The sequence below is a fragment of the Dermochelys coriacea genome, chromosome 1 (assembly GCF_009764565.3).
Source record: "Dermochelys coriacea isolate rDerCor1 chromosome 1, rDerCor1.pri.v4, whole genome shotgun sequence".
Lineage (NCBI taxonomy): Eukaryota > Metazoa > Chordata > Testudines > Dermochelyidae > Dermochelys > Dermochelys coriacea.
In genome coordinates, this window is record NC_050068.2 from 263,681,984 (window position 1) to 263,694,736 (window position 12,753).

General features: G+C 39.2%; 1 protein-coding gene across 2 annotated transcripts in view; it reads right to left on the bottom strand.

Moving 5' to 3' along the window:
* Window positions 1–11,355, bottom strand: part of LOC119849942 (activating transcription factor 7 interacting protein) — a 181,503-nt gene extending 170,148 nt beyond the window's left edge. For both annotated transcript variants that reach the window (XM_038387376.2, XM_043502638.1), the window contains exon 1: window positions 11,298–11,355. The gene's annotated coding sequence lies outside the window, so the exon portion shown is untranslated. The remainder of the gene's footprint in view (window positions 1–11,297) is intronic.
* Between the last annotated feature and the right edge of the window lie 1,398 nt (window positions 11,356–12,753).

Consider the following 12,753-nt stretch of genomic DNA (forward strand, 5'->3'; position numbering starts at 1 on the left):
TCATCACAACATTACAGAAATATTTGAGAAAACTAGCTACACGGTACAACAGTTACCACATTTGAAACTGGAAGTTCATTCTGTAAACCAAAAATGTAACCAGAAGAGCACTTTTCAAGAACTCCACACATCAGGCACCTAAAATCTTTGCAAGCAATTAAGTACCAAACTAATATATAAAACCAGCAATTTTTTGTGATGTCAAAAATAGGATATAAAGGGTTAATACCTTTCCAATAGGCTTGCAATAGGCTCCCCTCCATATGAAGCAGTTCTTGAAGGGGACAAACTACAGTGATGTATACTTAAAAAAGGGAATATTTATAAAGTATTTCAACTAAACTAAAATTAAAGGAGAACCTGTATCATGTTAAAGGCCACTTACAAACCACAATCACTTGGCCTACCAGACAGTACAGTCTCAGTTCCTACAAGAGTTCCTCCCTAGTAACTTCACTCCATTATGCAGACACCTGCAACAATAGCCATACAAATGATATGGCCATTATTAGCAATTTTCATTATGGGGTTTCATCTTGAGGAAAAGAAAAAAAAATTGAATATTTTTTCTACCATCCACCACAAATAATACATGCTTGGCTTCTTTTTGGAAGATCATGAAGCTCACAATCTCTTTTCCAAACCTTTCAGAAATGATATCATCATGTATGACACATTCTGGATGTTTCTGTTGCCCGTGATAGCTGGTGACTTCAGAATTAGTTAAATCCTTCCAGCAACAGATGCCTGCTGTGCTGCTCATCAGCACCAAAATTAGTATTTGGTACTGACCCAGAATGTTGAACTAGGCTATATGGTTAAAACAAGAGAAAAAGGAAAATGCACAGTGGCATGGCTTGCAATATAAATAACTGAGTCAACCTAGATCAATTAGAAGCTTTGATTAGATTGTACATGATTAGAGGATAATATGTGTGTAACTCTGTACCTAACAGAAAACAAGAATCTTGGAAAACAAACTTGTCCAAACTGGAGAGACTGAATTAATTCCACGCAAGCACTCAAACCTTCTCCCCACTAACAGTCACCAGCAATTCTAACCAAAATTACAATAGCTTGTAAACAGGGAACAACCAACATTTTGAATGATTGGCTATTCAGATCCAATCCTATCGTAGCCAAGTGTCAACATTTGTTATGAACCTTCTGTTTACAGACACAGAGCAGTGACAGAAATTTCAAACCCCAACATTAGCATTTTATTTTCTTCAGATTAAACACACCCTTTAAGTATGCACTTCTGCTTTGAAACACAATCTGAAATAGGGTTCCATGTTTATTGTGTTCTGAAAGATTTCAAGATCAAATGTGCTCTTTTTATAAATTGTATATCTTTTCTAAACATAATCCAGATCCCAAACTGAATTTGTAAGGGAGTCAAGCTAGGTTGCTTCCTTCTCACTCAGTCACCAGCATTAAAGGTTCAAAATTATGACATTTCACCTAAGCAATACCAAGGTCTTTAAATTATGCCCACTCAATGAAATCTGTGAAACCTTAAAGGGTTCAATAGGTTTGTACAGGTGTAACTGTTTGGCTCTGTAATTACAACTCAAGAAATAATTCTGTTGATGCAGAAGAAAAAAATATAATCCATCTCACTCTGTTAGCACAGCAGAACTAATACAGCTAACACGATTAAAATATTATTTAAATATATAAAGGCCCTGATTCAAAGAACATGCATAACGTTAATTATGTCTAGTCACAGTAAAGTCAAATTGCCTATTCATGTACTTACAGTGAAGTACATGATTAGACCAAAATTCAGCAAGATATTTAAGTCACAGAAGTCAATAAATCCAGCTAAATAGACAGAGGCCACGTCATTAAGAAAATGAGTAGTATTTCAAAGCATGTTAACTTAATTAACACTTTGGATAGGTGGTCTGGGCTAGCAGTCACAGCTGGGCTGAGGTCTGCCCATCAAGTACAGTAGTCACCAGGCAGGAGTTGAAGAAATTGCAAGAGCCAGTTTCTACAAGCAAGAGTCGAGATCAGAAGCAGTACCAGGCTAGGATCGAGAGGCAGGAGTCAGAGACTGGAGATCATGACATCAAGCAAAGTCTGGCATTGCAAGCAGGCCAAAGTCTATATGGTTGTCCAGACAACTTCCTGGAGCAACCCCTTAAGTTAACAAGGTTCTTGGCCAATCAGAGGGCCACAGAGCACTGTCACTCTGGGTTTCTTGGGTGGTACTTCCTGAGGTGCCTGCTCTCCATAGTGCTCCCTGGCTGTGCCTTTGCAGGGCCACCCAGTGGCACTGTGGGAATACAGCTGTCCTAGGCTCTCCAGACCTGGGTTCTAATTCCTGGATCTTACACACCCTTTTAAACATGGCTCTGTCCAGAGTAAGTGCAAAAAATGGCGATTAAAAATGGTAAAGACATGCACATTAATTGACTTTAAACACCACTCATTTTCCTAGTGTGGACGTGGCCAAAGTGAGAAAATTTCATTTTCATATTCGCAGACAAAAACTATATTAAGATGGAGTTACCGTTGAGTAACTCAGTATCAGTAGTTTAGGGTAAAGAAGAATACAGGAGTGCTGTCATTTTCCCCAAAACTCAAGCATTACAAACCCAGGAAATTCAGAGTTAAAAGTTAAATCTAAGTCCAAACATGTTAAGTTACAAAAATATACAGTTAAGGCACCCAAATTACCAGACAGAGTTAAGGTTGTGACCCAGGCAATAATCATATGATTATTACAGTATTTTAGCATTTGTGGTCACAGATCAGATTATATTGACTTTTAAAGATGTATTTTCTCCCTCTGCCCCATGAACAGTAAGCATGAAAGTCAAGGTGAATGCTACCATGTGATATTTCTAATGATTTGAAGATAAGTAGTATAAGCTTTATGTCATTTTAGAAATGTTAACTTTTAGCGGAAGATTCTCTGTTATGCTCTGTCTGATTTATGCGATTCTAGAGCAGCAAAACATAGCCAGAGAATATTGGCCAGTTAAATTGTGTTAACAGTTGTTTTGCATCACCAGTGCAGTACAAAGCAGCCAAAGCACAGACCCTAGTTTCTCCTTCCTGTGCCCCACATTCTCCTACACACCCACATCCCTCTAGTTCAGGGGTTCCCAAACTTGGTCTGTGGCTTGTTTAGGATAAGCCTTGGGCGGACCGCGAGATGCTTTATTTACCTGAGTGTCCGCAGATATGGCCGCTTGAAGCTCCCAGTGGCCGCAAATTGACACAAATTTAAAAAGATACCCAGTTATTTAGTTTCAAAATTAGTTGTCGCACACTTGCCTTCTTTTAAAAATGTGAATCTCTCCAAGATTTTTGACTCTACTATGTATGTGGATAATCAGACTTAGGAGTTCCTATAGACTCAGTCTATCAAGTAAGAATAAAAAAAAAATGTTAATACGGGTCTACAAAAGCCATCTAATCCATTAAATCTAAGTAAACAACATGCCTGAATTCTCATATCATAAAATGAGAATTTACAGGCAAAACACACATGGGAAAACTAATGCAAAATAATCCAAGATGAAAATGGCTCTCTTAAACCCACAAAAGTCAGAGTCTGATCTGTGTTTGCGTCCCATTATATCACCCTGACGCACCTAAGCACTGCAGATCACACAATTCTAACTGGGAACAAGGAAGATAGTTTATGTTTTTTGATATAGTGAGAATGCATACGTATTGCAATACTTAATCCATTAATATCTGTGAAGGATAAGTGGAGGCACTATTATTATTAAACTGTGCTTCAATACTTAATTAAAATAGCTAAAGATACAATTTCAGCTTTAACCAACTTTTCTGTGTATGGTCTCAAGTTGAATGTACACGCCTGTGTAAGTATATACATTTTATAAAAATTCTAGATTGCTGTAGCATAAAATGGCTCCTTGCTTTGTTGTGTAATGGAGGAGAACTGCACAAAATGGCCACCCTACTGACAAAATGACTTAACTGTTCAAGGAGACTGTATAATGCAAAGTTAACTGAAACAGTCCAGAATGACTACAGTTGTAAAATCTGTACCTCCTTTAATAAAAATGAAGCATCAATTTATTAAAATCCTTTTTTTCCTTTTTAGATCCATTTTGAGAAATGGTTTCTCCTTTTTCAAATCCTAGTCGACTTACAGCAGGTTAGCTATGTTCAGTTCTCAATGTTAACAAAAGATAATTATATCAAATTGGCCTGAATACAAAAAAAAACAAAAAAAAAAACATTCGGAGAAGGAATGTACTCCTATTTAGCCAACTGATTTACTAAACTTTCATATGACCTTATATATTTGTTCCTGGAAGACACGATAGTCAATGTAACTCATTGGCACCTTTCTGTTCATTTACAGAATGTATGACTCAAAATAAAACAGCTGGACAGGACACTGGTGTATTTTTAGAAACCCACCTCATTAAACATAAATTAGTGTAAAGGAGAATTACACTAATATGCACCAAGAAAATAACAGTTTCTGGATTTTTCCACAATTCCACATTTAACATCTAATATTGGTGTTTTATACTAACAAATACATGTGGTCCAGACAGAAGATCAAAGTAATCTGTATTTTAAAAAACTGAGTCAATGGCTTTCAAATACATAATTATAATTTTAAAACACAACCCACTTAAAAATATATATATCAGCACCTCAGTGGTGCTAAACAGGTGACAAAGCAAAAGTGTGTGCAACAGAATAAAGCATCTTTTTAAAGTTATATTCTCTAGGTACACTAGCACAATTTTCAAATAGGATATCAATTGTATTTGTCACACACTAGTTTTGCACTTTGTCTTTCAATTGCTAGAAGCAAATACTTTGGATATTTAGAAAACAAAATTCTTACACATAGTTTTACTAATTACAAGCATCCTGCTCATTAACACTTGATCATCATATGTGATACTTTAACCTTATAAAATGATATGCTTGTACAGATTATGAGTTTAGGAGACTAAAATAGCGCATTGCTGAAGTGCCTGAGATGTTCCTCTTAATTTCTGTTTAGGGTGCTACAACCATACTACTACACTAAAAAAGAGCCAAAATAAACTATTCTAAACCTAGTATTTTTTGAGCTAGAAAACAAAACACTGACAGGGAAAAACAGGTTGTAAATCAAGTACAAGTCTTTCCAAAAGTTTAGGGACAGATCCATGTTTCTGCAGTATACTAAGCTGAATTTTTGATGAGATATATAGTAATTATTTGAAGGAGGACTGTGCCTTTTTTTGGTGAGGAGGGGACTTTGTAACACACTAGAGATGTTCATAAGCTTACATTTTGAAGTACAAGCCATACTGGTGTTAGGGTTTTGAGGCCCTCTCAATAATATTACAGTCACACTTGCACTCTAGAAAGCTAGTGAATTGCCTCTGTCATGCTTCTTGGTCCAGTTCTATTTTTGTTGTTTAAAAATATGCAGCACATCTTTATATCAGTACATCATTTCATGATCAGTTTATGAGGACCAGTTCTAGAAAACATAAAACAATGTTCTAGTGCTTCCAGAAAGTAAGAGATTTTATTTAAGGCCAAACTTTTAAATTTCCCTACTTCCATTGTCAGAAAAAGAAAAAACTAAGACATTTGCAGACATTCAAACCGGGTCACATCAAGGCTTGCAAGAAAATTCAATATATCCACCTGCATTTTGGGATGATAGCACATTGCAAAAGTTTATCAAATAGACACATGAAGTTGGCTGTGCACAAACACTAGCTCTTTCTAACTGAAAAATAACCAAGGCCCACATTTCACAATGGTCTCCATGTGGGTGAACTACCATGCCTCAATAATCACAGGAAAGTTGAACTAGCAAAAATTTAAGTCATGAAGTGTCAGCCAATTCAAATCTGAACAGTTATTTAAAAGATAAAACACTCCATTAGTTGCCCAACAAGGACTACATACAAACTTCAGCACTTAATTACCCCACACTTCTCTTTAATGGTGCCCAGGAAAATTATGAGCTACAGGGGGTTTTAAATACGCTTTCAGGCAAGGTGGCTTTCACAAAGCAGAAATGTTTTGGACCATTGCTTTGGAAGACATACTCCTGCTACAGAGTGGACACCATTTCTTATACTCAGATTGTAAACTTTCTGGGGTAGGGATAGACTTTTTGTTGCATGTTTGTATAGCGCCTAGCACAATGTCCAAGACTGAAGATGGATGACTGGGCAACAAAATGGCAGATGAAATTCAATGCTGACAAATGCAAAAGTAATGTACATTTCAAAATGTAATCCCAACTATATATACAAAATGATGTGTTCTAAATTAGCTGTTAGCATTCTAGAAAGAGACCCTGGAGTCATGGATAGTTCTCTGAAAACATCCATTCAATGTGCAGTGGCATTCAAAAAAGCTAACAGAATGTTAGGAATGGAATAGATAACAAGAGAGAAAATATAATGCCTTTATCTAAATCCATGGTATGCCCACATCTTGAAGAATGCATGCAGATCTGGTCCCTCCATCTCAAAAAAGATATATTGGAAAAAAGGTACAGAGAAGAGCAACAAAAATGATTGGGGTACAGAACAGCTCCCATATGAGGAAAGACTAAAAAGACTGACTTTTCAGCTTGGAAAAGAGATGATTAAGGGGAGATATGATAGAGCTCTATAAAAATCTCCACTTGTGGGGAGAAAGTGAGTAAGGAAATGTTATTTACTTTTTCACGTAACACAAGAAATAGAGGTCACCCAATGAAATTAATAGGCAGTAGATTTAAAACAAACAAAAGGAAAAATTTCTTCATACAACATGCAATCAACCTGTAGAACAGGGGATGCTGTGAAGGCCAAAATGTAAGAGAGTTCAAAAAAGAACTAGATAAGTTCATGGAGGATAGGTCCATCAATAGCGATTAGCTAGAATAGGCAGGGACGCAACACCACGCTCTGAGTGTCCCCCTAGCCTCTGCTTGCCAGAAGCTAAGGGTAGATGACAAGGTGGATCACTTGACGATTGCCTGTTCTGACTGTGGCCAATGCCAATGAACAGAAGACAGCATACTGGGCTAGATGGACCATTGATCTGACCCCAGTACAGCCATTCTTACGGAGCTCTTAGGTATTATTGCAATATACCTAAATAATAATTTCACTTGTGCTAAATACTTAAAGTACTATCAATTGCTGTGTAAATTGAGAAAAGCTGGTAGGCAGCCTCACAAGAGGATACCAAGTTCAAAGAGGCATGGAAAATCCATTGTCACACAGAGAGCCATAATTACATATACTTAGATATTTACAACACATTCATCTTCTATAGATTACAAATAAAAAAAGGCTAAGGTTAAAAACTTTCCTCATCAATGCACTACAACCCCCTCTGACACAGGAGGTGGCAGTAGTTAAAATAAGCACATAAAAGCTTTATTACCACCAAAAGCTTTCAAAATGTTAGATCCAACAATACCTTTTACAAATATTTTCCCTGGCCACTTTACCAATTATTTTTAAGTTTAAATATCTCACAGCTCATTTTCTCTTCCTAGATCCTTTAGGGAAGTTGTAATGTTGAATTTGTGACATCATAGTAACTTCAACAGCAACAAAATGATTTTATAAACACAAGACTGGAGGACGAAATAGAATTATTAGGGGAGTGACAAATGGAGAAAACGTATTAAAACCACAAACTATATCAATAATAGTGACTTATTGGTATGGTACTTTTTTTTTTACATATATTCCTTATTAAGTTTCACAATGTAAATATCCTTAAGACTTTTGGTATAGCAATTCCTATTGATTAGTAAGCACAGTAATAAACCTAATTAATTTTTCATATAGAAAAACCGGCCTTCGGAAATGGTTAAGTATACTTTTTAAAAAATAAATAACAAAACAGATTTAGCATGTTGTATAACAACTGCTCTTTCTTTATTTTAGATTAGCCTATACTTCTTTGTAACATTTTTAAAGAAAATATACCACATTGAAAAGCCTCTATTCAATTTTTTAAAATCTTTTTTCTCAAAATACAATTATTAGTGAATAAAACATTTTCAAAGTTTGTTTTGTTTTACATGTTTAAATTACAGCACCTTTGGTGAACTAAGAAATAAAATTTAAAAAAAAAATAAGTTTCTTCAACAATTTTCAATCCTAAAAATGAAAACAGCCAGCCTGAACACTTGGCTAATAGCATCATCCCATACCAAATGGGAAACAGACATTTTCAGTGTGAGTGAGTGCTTCCAAGCTTTTGGTGGCTCGAAACATTACAAAGAGGGCCTTCCAACAGGAAAATTAATGCACTGCAGTTGATGTTTAACTTCCTAGTACGTGAAATGGACACAACTTAATAGCAGAAGGAACTGGCGAACACTGAAGATTAAATGTGACAGCCACAAATGATTGGGTGTGTGCAAGTCTATAGGACTAATATTTCAATGAAAACCATTTAGATGGCTCAGATATAAGGAATTAAGAGGTCCACAATAGCATAACTTCTCATGAGTCTTTTTCCCCATAGCAGTAGTTTTCAACCTGTTGTCTGCTGATCCCTGAGGGTCTGCAGACTATATCTATGGGGGCCGCAAAAGATTGTCGTTCCCATAAAACAGTGGTTGTCAACCTGTAGTCTGTGGAACGAAAAAAGTTTGAAAACCACCCTTCTTTATAATTCAAGAGACCAACATCAAATTAGTGTGCACAGGAACACATGAAACAGTCCAAAATATCATAATAGGGACTTCTTCAGTATCTCTAGCTGAGCCCCTCTAAACAACATATTTGTTACACTATTTAAAGCAAATGAGTTTCTATTAAAGCGGTAATTCTTCTTTGCACAAAACACAGGTAAGCGCAATTTGGTCTGAGCTTCAAGGTCTCCCCACTTTATAAAACAAAACAAAACTGACTTATTTGTAATGACTGTACCAACACACACAAAATGAGGTTACCGTATATAGTATTAATATTAGTCTGCGTATGTGTATGACAAACTAGTTGCAATTCCAAATGAGTAACATCTGATACCATTTTTCCTGATCCCTGAGTACATAAAAATCATTTGATATTTACAGCATGTATAAGAATCATAAGGTTTTCAAATGTGAAAAATATTGCCATGACCAGCAAGATGTTTTTTAAAATTGTGAAACTTAGCAATTAAATAACTGTATAAAGCATTGTGCAAATATTAACAAACAAATCCTTACAATGTAAAGGACTGTCATTATCATTCCCATTTTACAGATGGGAAAACTGACAGAAGTTACATTACATATCAAGTTTCAGAGTAGCAGCCGTGTTAGTCTGTTTTCGCAAAAAAGAGAAGGAGTACTGAAGTGAGCTGTAGCTCAAAAAAAGCTTATGCTCAAATAAATTTGTTAGTCTCTAATGTGCCACAAGTACTCCTTTTCTTTATTACATATCAAAGATCACACAGCAAGTAGCAGAACTGAATTTAGAACTAGAGAATTCCTGATCCTCAGACTGATGCTCTTTTTATATACACAAAGGACCACGCAACAGAAATTCTTGGGTTAGACAAAGTAATGGTTATTTCTTACATTCTGATCAATTCTATATTTTAAATTTATTTATTTAGCTGGCACTATATCTTACTGAGACCAGAGAAATTTAAGCAAATATTATTAACTACATTCTCCAACCTTCCCTAGCAGAATCTAAATATCTATCAACTATTAACTTCCGTAAAAGCTTTAATAGGAACAGTTAGGTTATTTTATATGATACCAAAGATGTATTTGAACTTTTGGAATAATTCAAAGTATCTTGTCAACAAAGGGAAGTTGTACTGTACTATTCTTCCATGCAGTAATTCAGTTGAAAGTCTATGGTTCATAAAATGTTATGTTTACTTACATTTACTTGAGGAAATTGACCAATAATATATTACTTTTAATGTATTGTCTGATTACTGACAATTATAGACAGACTTAATTAAGATGTCTAGACATGCAAGCGTTGTTTGTCTGGGGCTGCATGGAGATAGCAATTTTAAGCTTGACAGGTTTCAGAGTAGCAGCCGTGTTAGTCTGTATTCGCAAAAAGAAAAGGAGTACTTGTGGCACCTTAGAGACTAACAAATTTATTTGAGCATAAGCTTTCGTGAGCTACAGCTCACTTCATGAATGCATCCGATGAAGTGAGCTATAGCTCACGAAAGCTTATGCTCAAATAAATTTGTTAGTCTCTAAGGTGCCACAAGTACTCCTTTTCTTTAAACTTGACAGTCTCTCCCCCACCATTGTAGTGTGCAATGCTTATGTTCCCCTCCTCCATTTTAACCAACATCTCTACACCTGGAGAATGTCATCAAACAAGTCACATGAGCAGTACAATAGGATGAAATATTATGCAGTAACCAGAGCCAATGGCAATATCGTTACTAGAATATCTGACAGGCACTAAAAACGTAACTGGGAAGAAATATACCAACTAGGAGAAATAAAGAATGAAGACAACTGCAATACTTTTAACATGCTTGCCATGTCTCAACTAAATGCACTAAGTACAAAATTACAACAAATTTTTGAACATATATGAGTTAAAAGATTAATTCTAAAACTTGGAACCCTGTGCTTTATGTATGAAGGCTATGGCTTAATTTTACTGCCCAGCTGTTTGTTTTGTGTCACATTTGTTCTATGTGGGCCTCATTGCAACTTGAGGCAGGGATTCTGTTCTTTGTTTAGTTCACCTAGACTACTGTACAATACCAATGATACAACTTAAATAATGCATAGCTATGCCAACTTTCCCATTTCAATGTGGAAATGCCCTCATTTTTAGTAAGTTAACCTCTGCTATGAAAATCTTTTCAAAAGCCATATTCGTGGTAACTCATATTGAGGTATTAAGGAGTTTAATAGGAATGGTTTTCTCCTGGACACTTCCAAAGATCAGTAAGACACCGAGGACAGCATCTAAGGCATTTATAAATGCATCTAACACCTGCATGCATAATAATATTACCAGATCAGAAATAAACCTGGAAACACTTGCTTTTGAGACCTTTTTGAGACCAGCACGTCTTGACCCATGACTGACCTCCCACAGCCACCTTCACTAATTGCTGCCCTCCCCCCAGCTTACTCCCCACAAGCCCCTGCTAGCACAAGATGCAAGAAAACTCCTTCTCAGGTCCCATGTCTAAGGACAGGGGCAGGAGTCTTTGGCTGTAGCTTCTAATCCCTTGCACCCAGCAGGAGCCAGAGGCATCTGCTTGTTGTTTTCCGAATGATGGTGGCCTCAGGGAGTCACTACAGAGGCCCAGCTACTCCCCGCCCATTTGGCACCTACCTGTGCTCCGCGACAGCCCCTGCAGATAAGCTCCCGCACCGCAAGGAAAGAAGGAGGCGCCCTTGTTACCCACTCTCCACCTGCAGCAACCTCAGCGCAGGGAAGAGCAATGCGCATGCGCGGAGGAGGCTGCATTGGAGCTCAGTCACGTGCTCCCATGCATGTCACCCGATTGCATCGCTGCGGCTCCGACGCATGCGCGCTGCGCAGATACCGCGGCGCGGCGCAGGGTTCGCGCTAAAGTGCGGCCGCTGTCGGGACAAAATCAGTCCGGTGTTGCAGCCCGTGCTGTACCTGTGTCGGTGAATCCCGCCGCAGCCTCAGCGCTCGCGCTCCTGTCTCTGGCCGCTTCCGCCGCAGATTCAAAAACAGAACCCTGTACAGCCGCCTTCCCCCAGCTGCACGCGCCGGGCCGTTATGCAAATGAGGCCCACATCCCGCCCTCTGATCACTGGCCACGCCCCTCTGTGGGATCGGGGGGCGGCCGTCGGGGCTGTTTCATCGCTGGCCAATCCGAATGTCGGCCATCTTGGCGGCATGCAAATCAGCCGCAGTATTATTTAAATGAGCGTGTGGCTCCGCCCATTCTCGGGTGGCCGCGGAAGGTTACTGGTGGTGAAGTGCAAGCACTGGCCGGGATTTAAGGTGGAACGCGGCAGCGTGCGGTGTGGGTTGAGGTTGGTTGTTTGCTAGAGTGATAGGTCTGGCCTGGCAAAGGGGCTCCCCACTGCAGCCCCGAGGCTGTGGCACAAGCCTGGTGTGTGAGGCTGCAGGTGCCCCTGCCTGGGGGGCTGTGGGGGAGCGTCCCTGGTGGAAGAGGCAGGTGCATACTTGGAGTGGGGGGCTACAGTTGTGTGAGCAGGAAAAGGGGTGCAGACTTGGGGTGAGAGTTGGTGGGGGAGGGGTGCAGTCAGGGCAGAGGAAGGGGGCTAGAGTTGGGGGGAGGGGTGCAGAGTCAGGCTGGGGGTGGGAGGAGGAAGGGGGCTAGAGTTGGGGGAGGGGTGCAGAGTCAGGCTGGGGGTGGGAGGAGGAAGGGGGCTAGAGTTGGGGGGAGGGGTGCAGAGTCAGGCTGGGGGTGGGAGGAGGAAGGGGGCTAGAGTTGGGGGGAGGGGTGCAGAGTCAGGCTGGGGGTGGGAGGAGGAAGGGGGCTAGAGTTGGGGGGGAGGGGCATGGAGTTGGGGTGGGCATCAGGGCTGTGCCTGGCAGAAGAGAGGGGAGTGTTGGGTAGGGGAGCAGAGCAGAGCAGCTCTGCCAGCATGAGCAGGAAGCATTAGTTCTGTATCTCCCAACTTATAATAGCAACGGCCCCCAAAGAATTGCTTGTCCCTTTCCTCCTGAAGCATGCAGTGTGCTCAACAGACAGTATAGTAGCCCTCCTAGCTTCCTTCTCAGGGACAAGGTAAGTTACTGATCCTGTTTTACAGAGCAGAAAATGTACTCCAGCCTCTTCAGGGCA